Here is a 19,541-nt window from a genome sequence, read left to right as displayed (position 1 = left end):
CTCTGCTCTGCATAGCTACTGGAACTTCCATGCAGGTCTGATAAGTGGGGTGACATCTGGGTCTAACATCATAGAGTACGCAACTGGTAGGTCACCTAGTTTGCCTGCAAAAATATAAACAAACTCAGAAAAAATTGTCTGGGTGAAATTTGAGCTGTTGTCATGCAGGCTTACATGGTGAACTTCTTTATTAAGTGAAAGCAGTCCCATTTTAAAACTGTCTCTGAGGCTTAATATTGACTGCATGTGTCTCTTGACTATGAAAAATTGCAAGTCATACCTGTTCCCAGCAGAGTAACATGAAAGCATTACTGAGCCTTTGGTTTGAATTTCTTCACCACCATAAGCAACAAGGTTCACACACTTTGTCAAATCAAGCTGGTCTGTAGCTTTTACTCGAGCGAATGTTTCTGCTGACATAACAGTGCACTTTGAGACAGTATCTACTTTGAGCTCAACAGGACTCCCATTAATCCAAACCATACAAAAGATCTCATTCTTTGCCCATGAATCTACTGCATTAACTGTTTCACCAAGCACAGACACACCATCAACATAAAAAGTAGGGCTGCAGCTTTCTAATTGATCAACTTGCCTCTTGGAATGCCCTCTTTTAATAAAAGAATGTGCCTTATTTAATTTACAAAACCTTTTGAAATTATTCCATTTATTTCAAGAATGACACTGCTGACCAAAAGCTAAGCACTTTTCTATTTTGGGTTCATGATTTCCACCACAATTACGACAGTTGACTATAAAGCCGGGTGGGGGCACATGTTTTGACTTTGCTGACTCATCCTTATGCTTCACTGAGCATGCTCTGGAAATTGCTGGAAAGACTTGGGGTTTCCCAGGGACTGTTACTGAACCTGCAGTAGCTGCCATGTGCTTGGGCCTGATCTTTTAACCACATGCTGCATACTATCAGCATGGCATTGGTCACTGTGCCTTCTACTGCTATTCTCGTTTGTAAGCATACTTGTGTCCTTTTCTGTAAGCTCGTATACCTGACAAATCTCAATGACCTTATTCAAAATTAAATCACTGTTTTGAATCAAAATCTTTGTCATTGTGTCATCTTTACTACCACACACAGACTGTCTTTCTTTTATCAACTCATCTCTCAAATCACCAAAGCTGCATATTTTAGCCTTGTTTCTCAAGTCAGTCATATACGCTGCAAAAGATTCACCAGACTTTTGATCCCATGTGTAAAATAAGTGCCTTTCCATTGTAATATTAATTTGGGGGTTACACATTTCTTTAAATTTAAATTTTAAGCATTCAGGGTCTTCCCTTGTTTCAGCCAGTACCACTATATGGTGGTCTTCCTCCTCCCCTGCAAACACAGCAGGTGTGTACACAAATGAATGCTCTCTTTCAGTGGCCTCTGAACCAGCCAGATTAAGCAGAATAAATGCCTTTGTACATGCATCTTTGTCAGAAAAAGCAACCTGTATGAAAATATTGTATTCCTGCTCAAACACTTTCCAATTTTCTGCAATATTGTTATCAAACACAAGTGTTATGGGTTTGTAAAATCCTTCTGCCATGCCCACAGATTATAGTAAAACACAATTCAAAATTATTCTTTTAATTATGCATGAACATTCACACACACCAGGTACTTGTAATGATATTCAAATGTACAATAAATTCTTTGAAATACTGTACTCTGTGAAATATGCCTGGAAATAACTGTACTTTGTGAAATGTTCTTTGAAATGACTGTACTTTGCAAAACAACTGCACTGTAATACTATACACACTTGCAAACACTTTGCACACCAGATATTTTGAATAGCTTTAGTTAATATGAAAAAGTAGCACATAGTGAAAAAATACAGTCGTCTTCCCTTTTTTTGTACACTTTATGTGATTCGGATATTGTTTCAAAAGTTTTTGTAATCATTTCAAATATTTTTATCAATATGTTGCAGTTTCTGACATTTTGTTTAATAAGAAATTTATTTTGAGCATTCTGAGTGCTTTGTTTTATATCTGTAACAAAAGATATCATTTAAACAAGTTTTAGTGTCTGGAATTTATTTCTGACCTGTTTTATGAGTTGGTTGGGCAGTAGAGATGGTCCACTCCTGTATACTCTTCCAACTTTAACTGGTTGCCTCATGGCTGTATCTCTGGATCTCATTTTGACACCATGTTGCTCTTCTGCTGGCATGACTCAGGACACAATTTGAGATTCTCATAGAGTAACAGAAGTTGAGCGAAACACCGAACGCCATTTCAGTAACACATAGAGTGAACTAGAAATTACACGAACTGCCAGATCACAGACTTTTTCCTAGGGAAAAAAATTGCTTGGCCATTGCCATGAATTTGCCCTTTTCACCACTGTAGTGTGATCTCAGAGTTGGTATATTTAGTTAGCGGGTTGTGTGGGGGGTGAAGTACCCAACTTTGTAATGTTTGAGCTGGTATGTTGTGCCTGGTTGGCCTACCAATTTTTTTTTCCTAGGGAAAAAAAAATCAGTGATCTGGCTGTTCGATTAATTTGTAGTTCCCTCTTTATGTGTCACTGAAATGGCGTTCAGTGTTCCGCTGTTTCGGTATCATAATATAGAGCCAATTTTGCTGCAGTTTTCAGGGTTATCAGTGAACATTCATAAAAGAGTTTCCAACTAACTCTGAAGCCAAGTGGTTGAAATGCTCACCATCTTACTTTTCCTTGGTACAAAGTTTCTCTTAAGCACTTAGGTATTTGGTCACACATTGAGATGTCTGAGATAATATCCAGTAATCTCAACAAGATATGGGATCAAATTTATATCTAGAATCAAGACTGGCTAAGCTGAAACTTTCCTTAGTGGACAGAAAAGTGGCAGTGGCAGTTAAAATGTTCATCTCTCTTCTGTGTTTGCATCTGTTTAGGTATTTCCCTATATCCTTATTAACAAGACAACTCATATGTCCCTTTATATGGTACAGCAAGTGACAAAGAGTTCCCAAATAATTAGCTCATTCTCCATTCTGTAATACAGTTTGGGAATCTTGGATTGAAGTTGTGGTAATTATTCCTTTGCTATAGTGAATTTTCTTATGGTAGATTTAGACACACCACCTGTTTGGGCTGAGGAGAAAGTTTTAACCTTGGGGTGATAATCCAGAAGTTTCTGGGTGGCTTGGCTCTTCACTGCTTAAATACATAATGCAGTGGTAAATTAAAAAGGACAAAAACCATGGTTTTGCTAAAAATATAAACTGATTCTTCTAATTTGATTTTTCAAGTCAGGGATATTGCTTTAGAATTGGTGTAGAGAGATTGTGTCAAGGCTTCTGAGTATATCACTCGGTGATATGAAGAGAACAGGATTGGGTTTTCAAGAGAATGAGAGGTAACTCAGGAGATGCCCAGAAATCCATAAACTTTTAATCCAGAAGAACAACATATTGAAGCATAGGGGGTACCCATCCCTCTATTAGAATGTTTTTGATTTTCATTTTTGAGGAGTAATAGACACCACTGGATAGTAAAATCCATGTGCTTCAAAAGGAAGGCATACCCTAGTTGTGGGGTGTTGTTCAGCTGATGACATGCCTTTTGGCTCTGCCCTATTACATGTGATATATGATGGAGGTGGTAGGCTTGGTCTACAGCTCCTTATGACTCTTCATCCTTTATGTGTGTAGTGCTTACTTTACTTTTCTGCCCCCCCCCCCCACCATAGGTATCTAGTACCTTAGTGGATGGACTGGTAAATTCAGAGTTAAATAGCCTCATATTGGTAGTATTCAATGAAGCCAAACTTTGGCTTATGAGACATGAGTGCAGGATCTTAGATGTGGGTCTGAGTGTATGAAAGTCTGAGTGTAGTGTAGGTCACTTTTTGTACCATCATTCTAAAGACAATGTGACCATTCATGCTTTGTGGAACAAAGTTTTGTTAACTTTATTTAGAGAACTTCTTAAGTGCTGTCTTTTTTTCACTATAACTGCTTTTTTATATGCAGTCTGTGGCTGCTGATGTATTCTGTTGTATGGTTCCTTTCCTTTCCCCCTTTAATTTTCTGGCAAATGTAAATATTTAAAATTTATGTTACTTTTAAAGTTTTCTAAGTTGTTAGGTTGTTGTTCTTATTATCATGTTTATTGCTGCTACAGTATTTATTTTGTAATCTGCTTTACAAACCCATTATGATATCATTTCACAGCATGAATCTGTTTTGCAAATGGGTTTGGTGTTCACTGTTTTCCATAAAGTTAAATTTATTGATAAAATAAACAAATTAGAAAAAAAATAAAAACAAACCAATAAATAAAAATAATTTCACTCCTACTTTTCATTTAAGGAAGAAATAAGATGTGCCCAATGCTTGATATCCAAAGCTGCCGAAGTATTGCACTTAAACAATTGCAATAACATACATTTAAGAATACATAAATCACATTATCTGGGATTAGTAAAGTGGAAAACAAAAGAGAAATATAATGCCTTCTCTAGGAATGGCAACACAAATATAATAAATGGTGCACAATGTGATATGCACACTTTGTGCGATTATAACATTCCAAGAGAAGAAATGCTGACTGATACCTTACAAGGCCTACCAAGAAATGATGAACATTACAGATCATGGAGCAGGCTGGGAACAGGTCTGTTTCATTTCAAAGAAGTCATGTAGTTAAAGTTATTCCAAGTTCTCCAAGTGATGAGTCTGATTAATATTATGCACTCCATTTAGCAGGCTTGTGCTACAGGTCAAGAGGTGGTGTCTAGTACACAACTATGGACCAGGACTTTCTGGTTAGTGTTTTCTTTTTTCATAAGAATGCCTACACTAAGTGTACTCTAAGTGTACACAGTCTGTATTTAAGAACTTCCCTACTACATTTTTGTGCTTTCCTGTTACTCAGAGAAAGATTGTACTAAATGTACGTGTAGTCTACATTTTGTGGTAACCTTTATGAATCACCCCTGATATTTAAGGCTGCAAGAAAATCAGTAGAAAATCTAAAACTAGGAGGAAGAAGGTGTGAGTTATGCTTGTGTTGTTTGTTCACTCAGAACAATGTACATGTAGTGTCTTTTTTCACTATAACTGCTTTTTTATATGCAGTTTGTGGATGCTGATGTATTCTGTTGTATGGTTCCCAGGGACTGAGTATAATCGATGCATGCAGTGATATCTATGGGCTATGTTGTATGGTGCATGGTCTGCTGTCACTGGTCATCTGACATCTTTCATTTAAAAATAGTTTGGTATCACTACCTGTTTGCCTTACTACTCACTGATTCCTGATCAGTGATGCTAAAAGGCATCAAATCAATACATAAATCAGCTGTTGTATCTCCTGTACTGAACAACTTCTGCTTTAATTATTTACTCACTATGCAGTAGAAACTAATGCCAGCAACAATGAAATATTCGGTTATGAATGCCATTTCTGTTTACTGAATTCTGTTCTACTGCACATCAGATTGTTTTAGTGATATTCAAAATAAATTCTGACTTCAAAAACCTTCATCATTTATGCTGTGAAGAGGGTATAGTGACAGCAGTTAAGTGTATATGGCAGGATACTTATTTTAATGTGTCATGTCCTGATGATGTATTGGAATGGAAAATGTTTGCTTATTACTATTGTAATTTTTTACGTGAGTAACACCAGAAGGAATGTTACTCCATGTATCATTCTTTTTTGTCAGGTGTTCATTCGTATACTTAATAGATGTACATAAACTCCCCCCCTCCCCACATTCCAATTCTAAATAAACAGAAAGTTCTGTAAATTATTCAGATTCAGAGTATGGTGTAACTAATAGCTGTAAAGGAAATGAATGAATATATCCCCCCACCCCCAACAAAACCTCATCCTAACTAAACTGAAAGATTTGTCTATGAATGTAATTCACAGTAGTTCCAGATTAATTGAGTCACGCACAACGCCTATTAATAGGCCTGGTGAAGGTACAACTGTTTTGGAGGATGGGCTACCAAGAGAATTGTAAGGTGAGTAACTCTGATGGTGTGATCTATTGGAGGAAGGCTATCTTCCTGTCATTGACTTGACATGACTGTTTGACAATGATTTTAACTTGCAACATGAAGTTCTCAAAGGTGGAGATCACCCATTGACATGGCCTGTGTGAAATGTGTTATGATTATTCACTCTGAGCACTGACATTACTGTCTTGAGAACCAGTGGTAGCATCATGTGATCTCTCCCATGTGTCTGGACAGCACCCCAGCTCCTCATAAGACTGAATCTGGCTTGACTCTAGTATAGCCTAATTGGGTATGAATGGAAGCTGCAATCGATGCTTGGTGTGCCATAAGCATCATTTGCAGCCTCCATTTGTACATTAGTTAGGATATACCAGAGTCAAGTCAGACTCAGTCTTACGAGGAGCTAGGTTGCTGTACAGAAATGTGGAGGAGATCACATGATACTACTAGTGAGTCTCAAGATGGTAATGCCAGTCCTTACAGTGAACATCAGTGACACCATGGCTATATACCTGCTCTCTGCCAATTCAAAGTAGTGTTGGAAATCATCATGACTATCCTGTAGGACTTTGACCATTTCTTGCTGACTTTCTGTTCAAGTGATCTGAGCCCTAATAATGTCACGGTACATTTCTTGTGGGCAGCCAATGCTTTATATGTTTCCTGAGGTAGTTGTAAATAATTCCTGCATATGGCATCTCTTTGTAATGGTGTCACCATGGATAATGTGGTCTCAGAATGTTGCCATCATTTTCAAAGTCTTCTTCTGGGTGTGGAGAAATTGGTGTAGATGTGCAAGGTTGTTCCTACTGTTTAAGTGTGAGTGGGATGTCAGCTTGTGTTTGACTTTATGATGCCGTGTCACTTTCTGTAGAGATAGTAACACATTGTGAGGTGAGAGAACCTGCCATAAAACTTGAGGACTGTCTGCCACTTCCCTCAGGATGCCTCATAAATATAACTATGTTATGATGATGATGATGATCATCATCACCATCAGCAGTGGCAGTGACACCCATTCTGCTGCTGACATCATCCATATTTATTGGCACTGGTACAGTTGAACTGTTTGTTTCTGATGCTGAGACTGTAAAACAAGTCATTACAAAACATTAATGACAATGTAACAGCATATGGTATACTATCCTTACAGGTGAGTGGAGCACTTACCATGCACGGTGCCTTCATTTTCATTGTTTGTCTATGTATAAGACTCATCTAATAATAATGAATTATGAAGTTTTTAATTACTGCAGTCTTTGTCACCATTCAATTTTGACCATAAAAGGTGTACATTTTAAACCAGTCATCCAGAGCTGATAAAAGTAAATGCTGCTGCAGCGTTTGATTTGATGGAGATGTGTCCACAACACCTCTAATAATTTCAGTTGCACCATTTTATATATCATAGTCATCCCCGTGGATGGGCAGAAGGTATTCATCATCTGGTGTTAACTTAATAAGATCTAGAGGCCTCCCTCCCATAGTGTTCCTGGAAATTGCATTCTGCCTGGCCTTGCTTCTAGCATGTGCCACCATATCATTTGACCTTTTCTTGCACTATGCCAATGATCTGCTTCTGCCTCCAGCTGCACTGATTTTAGCAACTATGTGGCTCCAGGATTTATTCCTCTCAGCATGTCTGGGCCCCCCTTTCACCAAGAAGAAGTCACTAATATGTCCTAAGTGCTGCCATGAGTACAACATTTTCCTCATGGCTAAATGTATCATATCCATTTCTTTGAGCCCTTATTCTCCATCAATACTACACAGAAAGAAAGGAGAAACCAAAAAAAGGGATAGAGTCGGACACTTGCCACAGTACTGTTTCAATGACATCAGCTGTTAAAATAGAAACCACTGGACTGCTATTCTTACCACCCACAGCAAGGTAATGCATGAATAAGTTAGCAAACAGCAATGTTATCTAAACCACACAACTATATTTTATTCAGTAATGACAGTGCTTACACACAAAAAAAACAAAACAATTTGCACTACTATCTGCCTTTGTTATATGTTTTTTACTCATTGTCAGTAGCAGGACATCTTTTATCACACATGTCTACTCCTGCCCCCTGCAGACTGACATTTCTCAAGTACAGAAGCATTTCCCCATGTATGCACAAATACTACACTACCTTCTTTAATGATCATTTACTAAAATGAATGCACTGCTCATGTGAGGCAACTTCGAAAAATTGACCAAAACTACCAGTTATGCAGTGGTATTAATACATGCACACTACAGATCAACATGTATTGTAGGTGAGCTTTAAATCATTATTACAGTAATTGTTAAAGTGCCTCTTAGAAAATAATAATTATTTTATAAAGTTTTCCTTACTTTGAAATATCTGTGGAATCCTAAGACATTTGCCACCTATCTCTGTAGTTTGTGAATGAATATGGTGATGCTCAACCCATCGACATTAATTCAGGCTGATTTACATATTTTGCATGCAAATTAGGTTAATTTATATGCATGTCTATGAATCATAGTGTTATGCTAATGTGTCCCGAGGTATAGTGGTGTAGTATGACATTTCATTGATTGTGAATGCACATCCCACGGTACATGAAAGAATTTCAAAGACACATGGATGCACTGTTGATGACTGTGAACTTCACTGCTCTCCACAGTAATGCCTAGTTGTCTGTGGAGGTGCATGGATTGCCCTAAACTAGTTAAAATGAGGAAACAGATGTACAATTTAAAATGGAGTCATCTGAATGTCAGATTGAAAATCATATGAAGGTTAATCCCTGTCGATCCAACAGTGCCTGTTATACCCTAACAAGTGATATGCATCATAAAGTCATACAAATAATTGTTCACATTACTGTTGACATTTATTTTTCTCCTGCCTTAATTAAAAAAAAATGTATCACTTCACTGCATGACACATACTGCTACTAAAATTTAAAAAAAAATTACTTTTATCAATAAGCATTAATAATGACAGTCATTATCAAGTTATTTAAAAAGAATTTATGACACATGGAAAGGACAAATAAATGTTTTCCTTTAAGAAGAAATCAGTATGTGGCAAAGCAGTTTTGGTTATACCAAACTTGCCAATAATATCAATACCTACTCTAATGAGCATGCTAGCAGAAACAGGTTTGGTCAAGATGATGTCATACTCAAAAGGGAGTGGTTCAAGCCCTGTTTAATTTATCCCTCACCAAACTTTACTCATTCTGGTTCTGAATCTTTGAATCAGGTCAGCACCTCTGAAGTCATGAAGCTGTACTCCTAGCTGGTCTGAGAAAGAGTCTTTAATCATGCTCTACCTTTTGCATGACTCTTACCTTGAGAAAATCCAGGCATGCGTGTGCCACAGTATGTGGAAAAAATTTATATCTGACTGGAGTTGGCTGACCACTTGTCAATATGACGATCTGCATAAGTGTAGTTTTGACCAACTGGCCAAGTGGGTTGACCAGGTTATGGCAAGAAGGCCAGAGTTTTATAGTAAGTAAAATTATTTTCTTAATTTATATATATATATATATATATATATATATATATACATACATATATATATATATATATATATATATATATATATATATATATATATAAAGGTGGTTAAAAAAATTACATAAGCACATGTACTTGTAGACTCAGATATCTGTACCTGAAAATACTTACTTGAACTCATATTATGAAATGCTTAAAAATGAGTATCATATCTGTACTCAGACATCTATCTTTTGAAGAAAAAAATACTAGCACCATGTTAAAAGGTTACAGTAATACATAGAAATGTCAGGTAAGAATATTAAAATGATAATCTGTATGGATAATTATATAAATATTTTACTACTGTTCAAGTATCAGTAATGCTGACTGCATATAATAAAGTTACAAAATAAAATTTGCAGTTACAGATTTATGATTCTTTATCATTGCAGGGAAAGAGTTGTAACAGATAAATATTACATAAAGACAGTTTTGTGAGAGATACATAAATATAACTAAAAACAATTGCTTATCTTAATTGTTTGTTTATAAGTATTTCTAGCTGCACATGCAATGTGGCTGAAATGACACTCATCACACCCTAGTTAGAATGCAGGTTGGGGGAGGGGGTGTGGGGTTACTTTGTTAAGAGAATGACCAGCAGAAATTTTCAGAGAATGTGCTGTTTAGATTCGGTAGTACTTACTATTATGTCAAAAAAAGGAAACATGCACTTCATTGAACTAATATATTTCAGCCTTTGGACTTCAGATATACCAGGGGAAAACTGTTACTGTTTAAAATAAAACTCAAGACTCATTTCATATTTCTCTATTATCCTCCAGAATTCAATGAAATATTAGTAAAGTATTGTAATCACTTATACATGTATGCTTATGACGAATAAAATGGAAAATAAATGTTTACAGCGAAAGTAAGACATATTTATGTTTATATGTAGAAGAAATTCAAACGCAGATAAACAAGATTATCCTTGTCTCTTTCCCTGATATCTGAGGAACAAATACAGTATTATTGCCAGCCAGGGAAAAGGTGAATGCATTGTCTATTTAAATCTTCTGGTAAATATAAGAAGTGCCCAAAATACATTTCTTTTTTTTTTTTTAAAGTGCATAGTAGAAATTACTTCACAACATTAATGGTAGCAGGAAAATTGATAAAACAATGCTTTCAAACTGATTTCTGTACTACTCATGAAGTCAATTGTGTTACAGCTTTGAATCTGAAAGAAATGCAACTGAAGACTTCACAGATCAAAAGCAATGTCTTTCCATCTGATTTGTTAACATGATTAACTGCAATAATTACTGTTTTCTTGGCTTGATTTTCGGGTACTGTATACTCTGTATTGAAAGTACAAAATTTAAACACACAGTCCTTGAGAAAGACAAAAACCCTTGACATTTCAATTCATCACAAGTATGCATAACCACTACTCTTACATTCTTCCAAAGTAGAGAAGCACACCCCAATTCACTACCACAACTGTAAGCATAAGCACCTTGCATACTTAAGTTTTACTTCAATACAGATTTATTTTAATATTGTATTGTTAAATTGCATTAAAACAATATTATGTGGATTTATTGTGCTTTCTGTGTTTTGTCTTACCCCCAGCTTTTTTTTTCTCTCTTTTTTTTTTTCTTATTTTGCGTAAGCATTTCTTTCCCCTTTTTTGTTTTGATTCTCTCTCATTTTTTTAATACAGGTTAAAATCCCTCAGGAGCAGACCAGGCAAATACCTCCCTTGCTAGGGATAGATCACCCTCTCACCATCTGGGGAATTCCTTGTAGGGCCGAAGTGGAGGTGCCTTGTTTGTTAATTTCTTTGCTTTGTCTCCCCTTATTTCAGTCTGTTCTATCACTCCTTTCTATACTCTGATGAAACCATCAGGGTGTCCACAACAACATACCCCTATATAAAAAGAGTTATAATCCCTTTTCCTTAAAAAAACAAATAAATAACCTCTTAGCTGCTGTGCAGTTCACAGCTTTTCTGAAATGCTTTGAGTGTGACTGCATTCAGCGGTACTTACCACCAATATGCCAAACCATATACAACTTAGAATTCTGCCAAATCATTTGAAATTTTGAAGGGATGAATTTTATATCATTTACACTTTTCTGAAAAGTGAGCATGGTTTTAGAAATTCTTTCACTTTTCAATTTCACTGATCTTATTTGCATATCTGTGTAGCATCGCTGTTCACACATGACTGTAATGCACGTGCAAGGTACTGGATTATGAATACTTGTCTTAGTAACATTCTGTAATGTGCCATATCTTCCAAGGGTATACTTTTCCTTACTCAATTCTGCTGGCATTCCGACTCTAAATTAATACTTTGTTAAGTTAATACTGTGTTCACTATATTCTAAGAATAGTTTGCAAATAATGAAAATGTACTTATCATTTTGCAAACTGTAGCAGCATATAAAAAAGTGAGTGATTGAAAATCAATGAATCAATAAACAAATACAGTTCACAAAAGGAATAGTCTGAACCTCTTTCAAATGTAAATGTCTGACTCCATCCTACATACTACAAAACTAGTTAGCTGGTCCTTGATTTGAAGTGTTACATATGCAATGTACATTTAATGAAGAACAACTGTTATATGTTGGTACAAGACTAATCTGCAGAACTATCCCATCCCTCTAGCCAGCCATCTCAGCTTCACCTATCAAATCAATGGATCTGCTCCTGTACATTTCCAGGATAAATGCCACTGTTATCTTTAGCTTGCCATATTGTCAAACTATTTCTCTTTCAGATTCCTATACCCCATAATCAGTCTTTATCAATACCTGAAGAGTTTTTATCAGTATCTCCCAGGTATGTACATTATTTTGTGATACTGCTCACCCCCCAGTACTGTACTTGTAAATTAAACCGGATGATAACCAATTGTGTAATTCTCTCTGAACCTGCTTTACACCCCACCTCTTTGTTACTATATTATCAGTTCCTTCCCTCACCTCCATTTCCTTGAATTTCTAAGCACTATTACATGATCTACAAGCTATCTGTTAAACCCATACACATCTGAAAATGCTCACTGCTCAACATCTGCTAATGCATGAGTATCTTTTACACTGCAATATAGTTGTGTATACTTTCATATGAATGTAATCTTGTTAGCAACTGGCAATTGTATGTGTAATCATTAGTGTGCATTATTTAATGTATGTTCATGTATGTTACCGAATGTTTAAAATACTTTGTAATATGTTAGACTTTTTCTCCTTGGGCCTCCCTGAAAAGAGGTGTTGAATTTACCCAGTCAGACAAATCAGATAAACAAAAGTAAACTAACTAACTAAATAAATAAATATATAAAAATAAATAAAAGTCTCTCTCTGAACTCTGATTACTCTATAGACCAGACAGTCTTTATTAGCCAGATGATGTCTAGCATATTCTAGCTTACAGTTTGATGTGCAAAATAGCATGCTCCACTCCCGATAGTTTGGTATATTTTCTTCTCCTCTGGTCCATGTGTGTTGCATGATTAATATCCAGCAGAAAATATTTGTATTAATTAATAACTAGAAGCCTTGAAAGCATAGGAAAACTTCACTGTACAAGAAACTGATGTATAGCAGAGCAAGCAGACTGATGGTAGCAATGAATGTTTGCAGTGAAAAATCATTCTGAATTAGATAGTCCAGTTTTCTGATTCTTGAATGTTATGCAATATTGTGCAGTTCCATATTTTTTCACATATTCATATCCTTTTTAAATATTATTAAATAAATGTAATATTTGTTTTTACATTTCTAGCATGATTTCCTTATACAGTTCATATGACAACCAATTTCTGCCTAATATTTTATATTTTTTTAAAGTTTCATTTATATACTTGACCTTATTAAAAAAATGCACATATCAAATTAATATTTATCTTTCCTTCTCTTTTTCTTTTTAGAACTTTTAATCGACTTCTGTCTAACTTTCCATTTCTTCCTTATACATGTGGCTTCTATAGTGTGTGAGATATCATAAAACACGTCAAGGTTTTCTGTATGTTCTGCCTTCACCATCACACAATAATTTATTCTTTTTATACTCTCTGTTAGCAATTTTAATGGGACACGAGATGTTTTTCCATTGATTCTTTTACATGCATTTATTTATTTATATTATAACCACGATCATTTCTTCAATTTCCTTGTCTGTACCAATTTTTAATTGCATATTTTATAGTTTGCATTTTGCAATATCTTTTTTTCCTATGTTGCAAAACTTGCCTACACTGTAAGTCTAAACAGAAGTGTGAATTCTTACCTGACATGTCAATAACAGAAGCTTTTTAGGGTCAGTATGCCCTAGTTTCCCTTCATTTAATCTAATCATTATAATTAAATAATTCATTTCACTCATTGCTTTATGCAATTTAAATTACCTCTGTCTGTCCATCTATCTATCTATCTATCTATCTATCTATCTATCTATCTATCTATCTATCTGCCTAGTTACACAAACGCAAACATATGCACACACACACACACACACACACACACACACACATATATATATATATATATGTGTGTGTGTGTGTGTGTGTGTGTGTGTGTGTGTGTGTGTGTGTGTGTGTGTGTGTGTGTGTGTGTGTGTGTGTGTATGGGTCTACTTTACATATCCGAAATTTCACATAACTGATGACCATATAACCAAGCTGAGAACACTGAAACTTCACATGAACAAAAGATCACAAAGCCGAACTTTTTTCTAGGGTAAGTAACTGCTGGGCCAGCTCCTTCTCCCTCTGTAGTGTGATCCCGGAGTTGATGTATTTAGTTGGGGGGGTGTGGGGGATAGGTTGCAGATGGCGTGGTGTACTCTCATTGTATTTTTGGAGCAGTGGTTACTTACCCTGGGAAACAGCTCAGCTTTGTGATCATTCATTCATGTGAAGTTTTGGCATTCACAGCTCGGTAATATGGTCTTTTGTTATGTGAAATTTTGGATATGTAAAGTAGACCCACACACACACATATATATATATATATATATATATATATATATATATATATATATATGTGTGTGTGTGTGTGTGTGTATGCATGTACGTATGTATATATATATATATATATATATCTAGATATGCAGAGAGAGGGAGAGAAAGAGAGGGAAACTCACATCTGTACTCATACATGTACACAAATGCACATGCAGCCATGTGTGCATACACAAGGTAAGTTGTGATATTCTTAAAGTCGTACCCAAATCAATTCTTGGTCCAGATATTAATAGCATTTAATATAAATGGTGGAGCTTGTAGGAGTAACACCCTCCATATGAAATACCAACACATTCTTTCAATGGATGTTGCTATACCAATTGCAACATTTTAAGACATTTTTTTTTTAAAATAGAGAACAATATTTTCTGCCACCTATACATTCCAAAGTCAAGTAATGGTGAAGTTTTTTTGGCATTGGGCATCTAAAATGATAATCGATAGTGATAGAGACATAAAGAAAGGCATGTTGCGCACCAGGATACAAGTGATGATTCTTAAAAAAATGCCATATCATATCTGTGCATCTGTATCACATGGGACTGCAGATGCATATAGCATTTATTACATAAATATGCAGATTTGTGTAATAGATCTGTTAATAGCACTGAGACTGTTGCATAGTACTTTTGTTCATGATTAGAAATAAGTATTTAAAACATAAAATCTGACATGGTCAGGTATGATAGCCATTAGTAGAGGTGGATATATACCTGACTAGACACATGCAGCAGCTGGAATGTCCACAAAAGTTCTTTACAAAAAGAATACAATATCATACAGTTGCCTCAAAGCCCTGTCTCTTTACTCAGTATCATACAGACTTCTGAGAGGTGATCTTTGCCTAGCATACAAGGCATTTCTGGACCCTGTTTTGAAGACCTTTTTGCACACGTGGAAAGCAAACAGCATCAGAACTACTAGATGAAAAGACCTAAATGTCATTTGTGACATAAATAGGACATGTTGGAGAGAGAGACGTTTCTCAGAGAATTTCCATTCTCTGGAACAGGTCCCCTATCCATGTGAAGCACATTTCCTCCCTATCTCTATTTAAGTGCAACTTGGACCATTGAATGGATAATTGGGAATTAGCCACTGGTCTGCCTCCTATGTCTCTGGTGGACAGAGGAAGTCAGCAAATCACCCCCAATATAAATCAAATTTGTGGGTCACTTTTGGGTTACCCATCTAGACTTATAAGGGCCCTAGTGGTTGTTAGCCTAGTATACAGCTATGACTCTATGAACTTTTTTATTATAGCAATATAAGAAATACAGCATTTTTCTTATTTCCATTGATATTCCAGTGATATGATCATAACAGTTGGCATATCAGATAACAGATGAGAGTGAGCAAAAAATATTCTGCATGTTTTTGATTCAGCCCACAGGCAAATGTAAGTTTTAATATTTGTATATAGCAACAGTTATGGAAATGTGCAGGGAATGAAGCTACAAACATGTTATGTATAGCAATGATTATAAAAATAAGCATGAAATGAAGATATTAACATAGTATGCATAGCAACATTTATGGAAATGTACAATGTGAGTAGTAACTCCTTTACGGCATGCAGATGGTGGGAGTCTGGTTCAGGATCCCACACAAGGGCTGAAAATATGCAGTCTAATATGAGCTTGGAATGAAAGACAGCAGGAAAAAGCTTCATACTTTGTCTGTTAAAGTAATTTTTGGACTATGGTGTACTTTTCATTTTTGCTTTAAGAATTAAATCTAAGTATACCATTGTTTATTGAATCAGATATGTAGCAGATGGGTCTACTTCAAAGTATCGAAATTTCAGAACATTGAACCTCTGATCATCAAAGACCAGAGGATCAAAATTTTGAAATATCGAACCTAAGAAAAAGATCTAAAACATGAAAACTTTGTATTTCACATTTTTGTGGGGGAGCAAGCCCCCCCTGCACCCCCCACACCCCCTGTACTTAAATATACCAACTCCGAGACTGCACTACAGTAAAGAGAATGGTAAAGTTCCTGTTCCACACTGTACGGTGATCTCCATTCACAAGGTTTAACATTTCAAAACTTAGATAATCTGGTCTTCATAGATCAGTGATTCGATGGTCTGAAATTTCAATCCTTTGAAGGGGGCCTCTAGCAGATATATTGCTGCACTTATGACTTGCAAGACCTGTTGCAGATAATCTAACAATATATAATAAATGTGCTTTTGGTGGCATGAAAACATGTGAGCACTTGTCACATTTTTTTTGAATGTAAAAAAAAAAGACAAAATTAGAAAAGAAAATATATTGAATGTGTAACTGAAATTGTAAAGTTTAACTTCCTGCCTTCTTTTGGAAACACCAGCAATTAGATATAGGATGTGAAAATGTAATTGCAAGATGTGTGGTTATTCCTAGACCAGCAGCCATTGGCCATAAAAATGCAGTTTGAGGACTCTTCTGACAGGTAGCTGGCCAAAGGTAAGCAAGCAGGCTCAATAGGATTCAAAAGAGAAAAGCTGCTTGTTTGCTGCTATATATATATATATATATATATATATATATATATATATGTATAAAGTACAAGCTAAAACAGCAGAGACAAAGAAATCAATTAAAAAGGAATACATACTGCAATTTGTGAGAGATTAGGTTGTTTCAGCACCTTTGTCTCAGTGTATTTTTTGTCTCTGCACGAAATGTTCAGAAAATTTAGCTACTGTAGTCAGAACAGTAGTTCTTTTAATAAGAGGTAGAAGGAAGTACATCAATAGATAGATTTGTTGGGGGGTTGGACTCTGCTCAAAATGTTTTTCTGTTTCTTTCTGCATTTCAGTATTTCTGTCCATATTTAACAGTTTACTACATTGCATATTTCATTCTTTTCTTAGTAAAGTAGTTTATTAATTTACTTTTTAAAAAGTTGTGGTTTGCCATCATTTACTTATTTATTTATTGTTAAAAAGGGTCTTGATTACTGAAGGATGATGAAAGGCTGGCATCCACCTCTAACTGGCTGATCTACCATCATTTGTGTTTTTAATAATTGGCTTATTAATAAAATTAAAGCAATAACTAGGGAGTTCTCGAACCATGTAATTTAGGGTAGAGGCAATAGAAAAGGCTCTAGTGTCTGAGAATTTTGTCAACCTTCACTGGAAATAGTTTGTGAGAGTGTATGTATGTGAATGTGTTTGCGTGCGCATGTGTGTGTGTGTGTGTGTGTGTGTGTGTGTGTGTGTGTGTGAATATAATAATGTTATTTTCAGGGGCTTGCCTGAAAAATATGGGTCCTCCATAGGTAACAACTAGGCCAGCTGCCCTTGCAGTCTATTTTAATCCTCACCAATTTCCATTTCAATGGTGACAATCAAGACATGTACCTTGTATCAGTGAGGTAACACCTTAACCATTTTGCCAACACACGATGAATCTTGGCTAAGGTGGTGTGGGAGAGAACTTGTCTCAGTTTAACATCTCATATGAAGGATGTTACACTCATGATGCAGCACCCATCCTTATTTTGCTGCACTGCAGTGTCATTAATTGAAAGCCAACTTCCAGGTGTGGGAATAGAACCCACAGCCTTTTGATCTTTAGGTACCACAGGCAAGGGGACTACCTTTTGAGCTACTAAGACTACAACCTACTAGATATTACTTGGGACATATTCTTCCATGACTCTGACAAAGTAAAGGCAAAATAATGCTTCATAAGAGTAAAGGCACACAACAGCACTTCACACAAAGTCTGCTTCTGATTCTCCTTGATTTATTTATACCATACAATTAAAACATCATGATATAGTAAAAATTCTTTATTGGACATGAATAAATCAGATTTTACTTGGCAAAATTGTCATATAAAATTCTCTTCAGACATTCTTACCAAATATAAATTATCAAGAAGACAAAATGTATTCTTTTTGCAAATTCCTGATTTAAAAATACATCATTTTTAGGTGTTATTTCCATCTACAACAAGAGCATTCATTTTTTTCTGATATTCTTTACAGCTTAATAGTTCCTAAGTGAATATGTTTAGATTACTATATGTCTATTTATTTTGTAAATCCTTGTTGGCTATTTAGCCAGTTGGCTGGATGCAGTTGTAACATTACTTACTATGCTGCTACTGAAGTTAGTAAAAGTCTTAAAGAATGTAATTTCCATCTGTAATACTTTAAGTGTCAGGCCATTTGAATTAGGGTTTACATTATTGGGGCTAGTATGTCACTTATAAAAGTAATTCTTTTATATCTTTATCCTGTGTCCAGGTCAGAAAACTACTCAAGTCTTTTTCCAACCTGAGACTATGTACTATTTTATCTGGAGCAGTGTCAGGAGATCTGAATGAGTTAAACTAGCCTTTAATATACACATCACTCTTAAAACTGCAATTTTTTGTAGTTCCTTTTTATTACTAGTTTTAATGCATCTTTTGCCTGTTGTTCTAGTCCCTTAGCATTGATACATCTTAGGTTAAATGGTGTTTTTTAAATAATTTTAAATAGACACTCTGAATAAGTTATCACCAGAATGGAAAAATAGTTTAGCACTTTCATATCTGTTTAATCCAAACACTGCTTCAGAATAATAACTCATTGCAAAATCATTTAAGAAAACATACACCCAAGTTACATGTTCTAAAACCAGCCAATTACATTCAAACTTTCACAGTTTTTATGCCTTCAGTTTTAAAACATACTTTAATATTTATATTTACCAGGAAACAGGTTAGCCCCAAATCTAAACTGCTAACACACTTCTTTGATTTCTACCAAGTTATTTATATCCCCTTGCAAAGTTGCACAATTCATTTGATCTAATACATAAAAGACAAAACTTAAAATTAGTATAGTTCTTAGAATAAATAAAAAAAATACAATCCTGGAGGGCAGTGCAACCCATGCCACAAGGAACCTATATACAAAAGGCAGCCACCGTGGGATTAACTTGAAATGAGCACTTTTGTTCCAAAAATTTATTGCAGGAAGTTCATGTAAAATAAATTTTGACCATTTTTTTAATGGCTAGCAAGTACTTACATATTCTCTGCAATAATGTTCTGTGTTTTACCTAC

This window comes from Protopterus annectens, chromosome 1.part2 (genome assembly GCF_019279795.1).
Source record: "Protopterus annectens isolate FY-2018-M chromosome 1.part2, PAN1.0, whole genome shotgun sequence".
NCBI lineage: Eukaryota > Metazoa > Chordata > Ceratodontiformes > Protopteridae > Protopterus > Protopterus annectens.
Note: the sequence above shows the minus strand (reverse complement) of the source record.